Here is an 11,515-nt window from a genome sequence, read left to right as displayed (position 1 = left end):
ATCCATCAGCTGGGAGCTCAGCCAGGGCAGGCCTATCTCTAATCTTCAGTTAATCCCCAGATTGACTAAAGATAAGTAGTGCAAACGAGAATTACTTGAAACTTCTTCAAGCATGTGCCTTACTCTCAACTGACAAATGACCCTTCAGAGAACACTAAGAAAGGTTCCTCTGATGCTGGGACTGTTTCCTTTATAGCAATGACAGGAAGTGATGAGAAAACATTTGTTATTTAGGTCTTTGTCAATGCCAGGAGAACCCCCTGAACTTTACATCTAATAAATTTCATTATGTATAGCTGAGGCTTCGGATATATTATGGGACACATATAGATAGTAAAATTGTTACTATAGTGAAACCAATACATATCTATCATCTCACGTAGTTACTTTGCGCATGTGTGACAAAAGCAGCTAAAATCTACTTATAACAAAAATCCCCAATACAATTTTATTAACTATAGTCTTCATGTACCATATGATCTCTAGACTTGTTCATCCTATGTATCTGCTATTTTGTATCCTTTGACCTGTATCTCTCCATTCTCCCCACCCCTCACCCATGGTAATTGCTGTTTCATTCTCTATCTCTGTGTATTTGAGCTTGAGCTTCTCTTTTTTTTATTCCACACATAAAAGAGAGCATGCAATATTTTTCTTTCTGTGTCTGGCTTATTTTACTTAGCATAATGCCCTCAAGCCTCAACCATATTGTGGCAAATGGCAGGACCTCTTTTTAAAGACTGAATAATATTTCAACAATAAATAATATTCCGTTGTATACATAAACACATATACATACACACAATGCAATATTACTTATTTACACACATACTAAAGTTTATATTATGGTGTATATATATATATGCTTCTGTTATGGTATATATAAATTTATATTGTGGTACAGCTGTGGTGTGTGTGTGTATATATATGTGTGTGTGTATATATATGTATATACACTGTAATTCCTTTATCCTTTCATCTATCACTGGGTGTTTGGGTTGTTTCCACATTTTGGCTACTGTGAATAATGCTGCAATGAACATGAGAGTACAGATATCTTTACGAGGTGGTGATTTTATCTCCTTTGGGTATATACCCAGAAGAGGAATTGCTGGATCATATGGTAGTTCTATTTTTAATTTCTTTAGAAACCTCCATACTGTTTTCTGTAATGGCTGTACCAAAAGACATCTGAATTTTATGGATACCTTTTAGTCACAGCTCCTTCTTGGAATGTCTCCTTTGTAAAATACTTTAAATAGCTGCAAGAAGATGGGGGAGAGGGTGAAAAGATGCATACAAATTCTTGTGTCTCTGACAGAGAATAAGCAAATAGCAGAGATTAGTTTTTCCCTAATCTTCTTTTTTTTTTTTTTTTTTTTTTTGAGACAGAGTCTCACTCTGTCACCCAGGCTGGAGTGCAGTGGCACAATCTCGGCTCACTGCAAGCTCCACCTCCCAGGTTCACGCCATTCTCCTGCCTCAGCCTCCTGAGTAGCTGGGACTACAGGCACCTGCCACCACGCCCAGCTAATTTTTTATATTTTTAGTAGAGACGGGGTTTCACCATGTTAGCCAGGATGGTCTCGATCTCCTGACCTCATGATCGGCCTGCCTCGGCCTCCCAAAGTGCTGGGAATTACCGGCGTGAGCCACTGCACCCGGCCTTTCCCTAATCTTCTTCAAAATAGTTCTGTTCATGGGCTTTTCGAAGGTCGTCACCATGGGCAGGATAGCAGTTGTTCCTCGTCAGCATCCTAAGGTAGTGACTACCACTGAAGCTTATCAGAGTTCATGGAGAGTTTTTAACACCGAGACCTGAATCCCAAAATGCTTTGACACTTTAAATCAGGGAAGAGGTTGGAGTGCCAGGGCTATGTCTCCCCCACCATATGCCTGACAAGTACAGAAGGCTGGGGGAAGCTGTTCTCAACTCCCCTGAAGATGCTGAGACAAGTGTGGGTCACTCCACATGCCACTGAACATGCAGACAGAGACCGCAGGGCTGTTGCAGAGGAACCAAGGAGGAAACAATTAAAAAACAGATAGGGAGAACTGAAAGGCAAGTTTCATCTTTATTTGCCCTTCTTTGCTAACTCAAAAGTTCAAGGGAGGCCTGAAGTCATTAGATGTGACAAGAGTACATGTTTTGATCATGGTGCAGTAGTTCTGCATGTTGTACCTTTGCCTGTATTTTACCATTTGAGAATGGATTTGAACAAGTTGGCTTGTCTCTGCGGTGAAAGCCCTCAGGGCGTCATCCTCAACATGAAGCACCCATTGTTGACCAAAGCCATTGGCTAAGACTTGAAGTGTTTCTCAAACATTCAAAGAACTGAAGTTGGTCTCAGAGGCCAGCATCCTTTCACCCTGTGCCTCCCACTGATGTAACTTAGTCAGATCACAGGTGTGCTAACAAGGCAATTGAAAGCAAACTCTTTCTGCCAGCAATATAAACACACTCCGAGTTCTTTTTTTTTTTTTTTTTTGAAACGGAATCTTGCTCTGTCACCCAGGCTGGAGTGCAGTGGCACGATCTCGGTTCACTGCATACTCCGCCTCCCAGGTTCATGCCATTCTCCTGCCTCAGCCTCCCGAGTAGCTGGGACTACAGGCGCGTGCCACCACGCCCAGCTAATTTTTTGTATTTTTAGTAGAGACGGGGTTTCACCATGTTAGCCCGGATTGTCTCGATCTTCTGACCTCGTGATCCGCCCTCCTCGGACTCCCAAAGTGCTGGGATTACAGGTGTGAGCCACCGTGCCCGGCCCTCCGAGTTCTTTTTTTCCTTCACTGCTCCCATCACTTATTAGTTTACCACCATCTTCTTGGCTTCTAGGAGATTTGTCTCCTGATTTTTCTTGATTTCTCGGGTTGCCCTTCCTCATTCTCCTCACAGACTCTTTGTCACTTCTCACACCTCCACCTCCTCATCAGGCCACTTCTCTCTTCATTCTTCCAGCTCTCAGCACCTCATCCTCCCTCATGGTCTAAGATGATCCTGCTCCCCGCTGACCATCCCTGTGGTAACAGAAGCACTGATCATAGCAGCAGCAGCTACACAGAGTGACAGCACCCACTCGGCAACACAGTCTTTCACCCCAGTTACTGTAGTGGCCTTCTACAACGTTCCCTGGTCCATGATCTTGCCCCTTCCTATTGCATCTTTCACACTGTTGCCAGCATAATTGTTCCAAAATAGAAATTCCATCATGCCACTCCCTACTTTCAATCTTTTAATGGCCCCAGTGGCTTTGGGGCCATTAAAATCTAAATTGGGGATAAAAATCTAAATTCTTACTGTGGTATAAAAGCCTGTTCCACCTGGACCTGTCTACCTTGGCCCTCACAGATGCCCTTCACCATCCACATCCCAAACAACTTGCATTTTAGCACATACACCATGCTATTTCTCATCTCTGTCCTGGAACCCCTTCTCCTTGCCTCCTATAGGATGCCCAACTCTCATGTGCCTTTCCAAAAGCAGCTGATGTTTCCTCTTCAGAAAGAAAACTCTCATTCTTCAGGCTACTGCAGGTGCCTTCCATGTGTGCTTCCTCTATCAAAGCACATTACAACAATAATTCTTATTTTGCTGTTTGTTAATTTCTTCATATCCCTCTTCCTGTGTGCCTAGTTCTCAACTGCAAGCATGTTTGAGATACTCAATAAGTATTGCATGAATCAATTATAGCTTAACCATGGATCAATATGTGCACTGCTTTTCTTTTGTCAGTTCTGACTTGTTTCACCTCCTCAAGTTGCTCCTATTCTAGCAAGAGAGACAGAAAAGTAAGTAGATACCCCTAGTATAATAATCTCAGAGGATTCATGGGCCCTCTAGGCTCATCCAGAAATCTCGTATTAACAACTATAAACAATGAGGAAATGCACACACAGGACAAATGAGAGAACATCATTCTTTAGTAACATATAGTGTCAGAGCCTTGTCAGAGCATTTGCATTTATTTATTTATTTTGAGAGAGACAGGGTCTCACTCTATCACCCAGGCTGGAGTGCAGTGGCACAATCACAGCTCATTGCAGCCTCAAACTCCTGGACTCAGAGATCCTCCCACTTCAGCCTCCCGAGTAGCTGGGACTACACGTGTACGCCCCTAGGTCTGACTAATTTTTTAAATTTTTTGTAGAGATGGGGGTCTCCCCATGTTGTCCAGGCTGACCTTAAATTCGTGGGCTCAAGCAATCCTCCCACCTTGGCTTTCCGAAGCACTGGGATTACAGGCATGAGCCACTGTGCCAGCCCTAGAGCATCTGCTTTACAAAATAAGGCTGAAGAGTGCAGAGCCATACCTGCCCTCCAAGGTGGTCTGCTGCCCAGTAGGCAGCACCTTTGGATAAAGTTCACTTAGCCAGTTTTGAATCCACCTAATCAAGGTGATTCAAAACTTGGTGAGGTACTTGGTAAAATGCTTTGTGGTAATCCTTTGTTTTACTCTGATATACCATCTCATAAACTTTAACCAAAAACTTACCGCCTAGCTTTTAATTTCTCTTCACCCAAGAGTCTCTTTCCTGGGGTCCTCTGTGGTCTGCAGTTTCCTTGGGAAGTTTCCATCCTGTCTTTCTCATCTTGCCACCTTCAATCTGTTTCTCTTCTGCTGCTCGCAGCCCTACTTTCAACAATCTAATTCACAGAGTATGGACCCTCATTTCAGCACCTGCCCTTGGCTCTGCTCACCACTTTTTTTAATCTCATGCCTTTCCTACCATGTTGAGCATTTTTGCCTCATCTCTCCTACCCCTCCCTAGACCAGACCTCTAGCATTGGCTGGGCTTTTTCATCTTCTACTGTGAAAGCACCTGATCTGGTCACCACCGTGGGGTACCTAGGCAGCAGCCTCTAGTTTACCCTGAAATGTCATCGCCAAAATGCACACTGACTTCACAACTATGACACTGACTATAGTAAGAAAGAGTATGACAGCAACACACAGCACTGGGGTCAGGGTTTCTACATCTCATTTCTCTTTGCAACTGGTACGACCCCTGTATGAGTTAACTGGCTTGATTGTTTAGAGCTATAGTTCTTAAGCTTCTTGTGAGCTGCAAAGCCCCCTACTCAGATAAACTCTTAGTGCTAGCAAGTAACATTTAAAACGCTGACTGGTTCTGGCTGATGTGGGCGTAGAAGTCCAGAGCCTCCTTTGCCTCTTGTTCCCATGACCCTTAGGGATTCTGCAGAGCCCCAAGGTTTGAAAAGCACTGGGGGGAGCGGAGGAGCCAAGATGGCCGAATAGGAACAGCTCCGGTCTACAGCTCCCAGCGCGAGCGACGCAGAAGACGGGTGATTTCTGCATTTCCATCTGAGGTACCGTGTTCATCTCACTAGGGAGTGCCAGACAGTGGGCGCAGGTCAGTGGGTGAGTGCACCGTGCGCCAGCCGAAGCAGGGGCGAGGCATTGCCTCACTCGGGAAGCGCAAGGGGTCAGGGAGTTCCCTTTCCAGGGGTGACAGACGGCACCTGGAAAGTCGGGCCACTCCCACCCGAATACTATGTTTTTCCGACGGGCTTAGGAAACGGTGCCCCAGGAGAGTATAGCCCGCACCTGGCTCAGAGGGTCCTACGCCCACGGAGTCTCGCTGATTGCTAGCACAGCAGTCAGAGACCAAACAGCAAGTCGGCAGCGAGGCTGGGGGAGGGGCGCCCGCCATTGCCCAGGCTCGCTTAGGTAAACAAAGCAGCCTGGAAGCTTGAACTGGGTGGAGCCCACCACAGCTCAAGGAGGCCTGCCTGCCTCTGTAGGCTCCACCTCTGGGGGCAGGGCACAGACAAACAAAAAGACAGCAGTAACCTCTGCAGACTTAAATGTCCCTGTCTGACAGCTTTGAGGAGAGCAGTGGTTCTCCCAGCACGCAGCTGGAGATCTGAGAACGGGCTGACTGCCTCCTCAAGTGGGTCCCTGACCCCTGACCCCCGAGCAGCCTAACTGGGAGGCACCCCCCAGCAGGGGCAGACTGACACCTCACACGGCCGGCCAGGTACTCCAACAGACCTGCAGCTGAGGGTCCTGTCTGTTAGAAGGAAAACTAGCAGAAAGGACATCCACACCAAAAACCCATCTGTACATCACCATCATCAAAGACCAAAAGTAGATAAAACCACAAAGATGGGGAAAAAACAGAGCAGAAAAACTGGAAACTCTAAAATGCAGAGTGCCTCTCCTCCTCCAAAGGAACGCAGTTCCTCACCAGCAACGGAACAAAGCTGGACGGAGAATGACTTTGACGAGCTGAGAGAAGAAGGCTTCAGACGATCAAATTACTCCGAGCTACGGGAGGATATTCAAACCAAAGGCAAAGAAGTTGAAAACTTTGAAAAAAATTTAGAAGAATGTATAACTAGAATAACCAATACAGAGAAGTGCTTAAAGGAGCTGATGGAGCTGAAAACCAAGGCTCGAGAACTACGTGAAGAATGCAGAAGCCTCAGGAGCCGATGCGATCAAATGGAAGAAAGGGTATCAGCCCTGGAAGATGAAATGAATGAAATGAAGCGAGAAGGGAAGTTTAAAGAAAAAAGAATAAAAAGAAATGAGCAAAGCCTCCAAGAAATGTGGGACTATGTGAAAAGACCAAATCTACGTCTGATTGGTGTACCTGAAAGTGACGGGGAGAATGGAAACAAGTTGGAAAACACTCTGCAGGATATTATCCAGGAGAACTTCCCCAATCTAGCAAGACAGGCCAACATTCAGATTCAGGAAATACAGAGAACGCCACAGAGATACTCCTCGAGAAGAGCAACTCCAAGACACATAATTGTCAGATTCACCAAAGTTGAAATGAAGGAAAAAATGTTAAGGGCAGCCAGAGAGAAAGGTCGGGTTACCATCAAAGGGAAGCCCATCAGACTAACAGCGGATCTCTCGGCAGAAACCCTACAAGCCAGAAGAGAGTGGGGACCAATATTCAACATTCTTAAAGAAAAGAATTTTCAACCCAGAATTTCATATCCTGCCAAACTAAGCTTCATAAGTGAAGGAGAAATAAAATACTTTACAGACAAGCAAATGCTAAGAGATTTTGTCACCACCAGGCCTGCCCTAAAAGAGCTCCTGAAGGAAGCGCTAAACATGGAAAGGCACAACCGGTACCAGCCACTGCAAAATCATACCGAATTGTAAAGACCATTGAGACTAGGAAGGGACTGCATCAACTAACGAGCAAAATAACCAGCTAACGTCATAATGACAGGATCAGATTCACACATAACAATATTAACTTTAAATGTAAATGGACTAAATGCTCCAATTAAAAGACACAGACTGGCAAATTGGATAAAGACTCAAGACCCATCAGTGTGCTGTATTCAGGAAACCCATCTCACATGCAGAGACACACATAGGCTCAAAATAAAAGGATGGAGGAAGATCTACCAAGCAAATGGAAAACAAAAAAAGGCAGGGGTTGCAATCCTAGTCTCTGATAAAACAGACTTTAAACCAACAAAGATCAAAAGAGACAAAGAAGGCCATTACATAATGGTAAAGGGATTAATTCAACAAGAAGAGCTAACTATCCTAAATATATATGCACCCAATACAGGAGCACCCAGATTCATAAAGCAAGTCCTGAGTGACCTACAAAGAGACTTAGACTCCCAAACATTAATAATGGGAGACTTTAACACCCCACTGTCAACATTAGACAGATCAACGAGACAGAAAATCAACAAGGATACCCAGGAATTGAACTCAGCTCTGCACCAAGCAGACCTAATAGACATCTACAGAACTCTCCACCCCAAATCAACAGAATATACATTTTTTTCAGCACCACACCACACCTATTCCAAAATTGACCATATACTTGGAAGTAAAGCTCTCCTCAATAAATGTAAAAGAACAGAAATTATAACAAACTATCTCTCAGATCACAGTGCAATCAAGCTAGAACTCAGGATTAAGAATCTCACTCAAAACCGCTCAACTACGTGGAAACTGAACAACCTGCTCCTGAATGACTACTGGGTACATAACGAAATGAAGGCAGAAATAAAGATGTTCTTTGAAACCAACGAGAACCAAGACACAACATACCAGAATCTCTGGGATGCATTCAAAGCAGTGTGTAGAGGGAAATTTATAGCACTAAATGCCCACAAGAGAAAGCAGGAAAGATCCAAAAGTGACACCCTAACATCACAATTAAAAGAACTAGAAAAGCAAGAGCAAACACATTCAAAAGCTAGCAGAAGGCAAGAAATAACTAAAATCACAGCAGAACTGAAGGAAATAGAGACACAAAAAACCCTTCAAAAAATAAATGAATCCAGGAGCTGGTTTTTTGAGAGGATCAACAAAATTGATAGACCACTAGCAAGATTAATAAAGAAAAAAAGAGAGAAGAATCAAATAGATGCAATAAAAAATGATAAAGGGGATATCACCACTGATCCCACAGAAATACAAACTACCATCAGAGAATATTACAAGCACCTCTACGCAAATAAACTAGAAAATCTAGAAGAAATGGATAAATTCCTCAACACATACACCCTCCCAAGACTAAACCAGGAAGAAGTTGAATCTCTGAATAGACCAATAACAGGAGCTGAAATTGTGGCAATAATCAATAGCTTACCAACCAAAAAAAGTCCAGGACCAGATGGGTTCACAGCCGAATTCTACCAGAGGTACAAGGAGGAGCTGGTACCATTCCTTCTGAAACTATTCCAATCAATAGAAAAAGAGGGAATCCTCCCTAACTCATTTTATGAGGCCAGCATCATCCTGATACCAAAGCCTGGCAGAGACACAACAAAAAAAGAGAATTTTAGACCAATATCCTTGATGAACATTGATGCAAAAATCCTCAATAAAATACTGGCAAACAGAATCCAGCAGCACATCAAAAAGCTTATCCACCATGATCAAGTGGGCTTCATCCCTGGGATGCAAGGCTGGTTCAATATACGCAAATCAATAAATGTAATCCAGCATATAAACAGAACCAAAGTCAAAAACCACATGATTATCTCAATAGATGCAGAAAAGGCCTTTGACAAAATTCAACAACCCTTCATGCTAAAAACTCTCAATAAATTAGGTATTGATGGGACGTATCTCAAAATAATAAGAGCTATTTATGACAAACCCACAGCCAATATCATACTGAATGGGCAAAAACTGGAAGCATTCCCTTTGAAAACTGGCACAAGACAGGGATGCCCTCTCTCACCACTTCTATTCAACATAGTGTTGGAAGTTCTGGCCAGGGCAATTAGGCAAGAGAAGGAAATCAAGGGTATTCAAATAGGAAAAGAGGAAGTCAAATTGTCCCTGTTTGCAGATGACATGATAGTATATCTAGAAAACCCCATTGTCTCAGCCCAAAATCTCCTTGAGCTGATAAGCAACTTCAGCAAAGTCTCAGGATACAAAATCAATGTACAAAAATCACAAGCATTCTTATACATCAATAACAGACAAACAGAGAGCCAAATCATGAGTGAACTCCCATTCACAATTGCTTCAAAGAGAATAAAATACCTAGGAATCCAACTTACAAGGGATGTGAAGGACCTCTTCAAGGAGAACTACAAACCACTGCTCAAGGAAATAAAAGAGGATACAAACAAATGGAAGAACATTCCATGCTCATGGGTAGGAAGAATCAATATCATGAAAATGGCCATCCTTCCCAAGGTAATTTACAGATTCAATGCCATCCCCATCAAGTTACCAATGACTTTCTTCACAGAATTGGAAAAAACTACTTTAAAGTTCATATGGAACCAAAAAAGAGCCCGCATCGCCAAGTCAATCCTAAGCCAAAAGAACAAAGCTGGAGGCATCACGCTACCTGACTTCAAACTATACTACAAGGCTACAGTAACCAAAACAGCATGGTACTGGTACCAAAACAGAGATATAGATCAATGGAACAGAACAGAGCCCTCAGAAATAACGCCACATATCTACAACTATCTGATCTTTGACAAACCTGACAAAAACAAGAAATGGGGAAAGGATTCCCTATTTAATAAATGGTGCTGGGAAAACTGGCTAGCCATATGTAGAAAGCTGAAACTGGATCCCTTCCTTACACCTTATACAAAAATTAATTCAAGATGGATTAAAGACTTAAATGTTAGACCTAAAACCATAAAAACCCTAGAAGAAAACCTAGGCAATACCATTCAGGACATAGGCATGGGCAAGGACTTCATGTCTAAAACTCCAAAAGCAATGGCAACAAAAGCCAAAATTGACAAATGGGATCTAATTAAACTAAAGAGCTTCTGCACAGCAAAGGAAACTACCATCAGAGTGAACAGGCAACCTACAAAATGGGAGAAAATTTTCGCAACCTACTCATCTGACAAAGGGCTAATATCCAGAATCTACAATGAACTCCAACAAATTTACAAGAAAAAAACAAACAACCCCATCAAAAAGTGGGCAAAGGACATGAACAGACACTTCTCAAAAGAAGACATTTATGCAGCCAAAAAACACATGAAAAAATGCTCACCATCACTGGCCATCAGAGAAATGCAAATCAAAACCACAATGAGATACCATCTCACACCAGTTAGAATGGCAATCATTAAAAAGTCAGGAAACAACAGGTGCTGGAGAGGATGTGGAGAAATAGGAACACTTTTACACTGTTGGTGGGACTGTCAACTAGTTCAACCCTTGTGGAAGTCAGTGTGGCGATTCCTCAGGGATCTAGAACTAGAAATTCCATTTGACCCAGCCATCCCATTATTGGGTATATACCCAAAGGACTATAAATCATGCTGCTATAAAGACACATGCACACGTATGTTTATTGCGGCATTATTCACAATAGCAAAGACTTGGAACCAACCCAAATGTCCAACAATGATAGACTGGATTAAGAAAATGTGGCACATATACACCATGGAATACTATGCAGCCATAAAAAATGATGAGTTCACGTCCTTTGTAGGGACATGGATGAAATTGGAAATCATCATTCTCAGTAAACTATCGCAAGAACAAAAAACCAAACACCGCATATTCTCACTCATAGGTGAGAATTGAACAATGAGAACACATGGACACAGGAAGGGGAACATCACACTTCGGGGACTGTTGTGGGGTGGGGGGAGGGGGGAGGGATAGCATTGGGAGATATACCTAATGCTAGATGACGAGTTGGTGGGTGCAGCGCACCAGCATGGCACATGTATACATATGTAACTTACCTGCACGTTGCGCACATGTACCATAGAGCCTAAAGTATAATAATAATAATAATAATAATAATAATAATAAAAAAGAAAAAAAAAAAAAAAAAGAAAAGCACTGGGGGAGGGTACTTTTTTTTTTTTTTTTTTTTTGAGATGGAGTTTCTCTCTTGTTGCCCAGGCTGGAGTGCAGTGGCACGATCTCCGCTCACTGCAACCAGGAAAGGGTACATTCTAATGAAGCCTGTGTGGCAAGCTCCACACCATTCAGGTTTTGCCATAGGCTATGCAATATCCCAGAAAGCAATGTGACTTCATGGTTATGTGGAT

At 43.0% G+C, this 11,515-nt stretch overlaps 1 long non-coding RNA gene across 2 annotated transcripts in view; it reads right to left on the bottom strand.

Moving 5' to 3' along the window:
* Window positions 1-205: 205 nt before the first annotated feature.
* LOC129034990 (uncharacterized) overlaps window positions 206-11,515 on the bottom strand; it is a 201,389-nt gene continuing 190,079 nt past the window's right edge. For both annotated transcript variants that reach the window (XR_010126135.1, XR_010126136.1), the window contains exon 7: window positions 206-3,021. This is a non-coding gene — a long non-coding RNA (uncharacterized LOC129034990). The remainder of the gene's footprint in view (window positions 3,022-11,515) is intronic.

This window comes from Pongo pygmaeus, chromosome 3 (assembly GCF_028885625.2).
Source record: "Pongo pygmaeus isolate AG05252 chromosome 3, NHGRI_mPonPyg2-v2.0_pri, whole genome shotgun sequence".
Lineage (NCBI taxonomy): Eukaryota > Metazoa > Chordata > Mammalia > Primates > Hominidae > Pongo > Pongo pygmaeus.
This window is presented reverse-complemented; position numbering and strand designations above follow the sequence as displayed.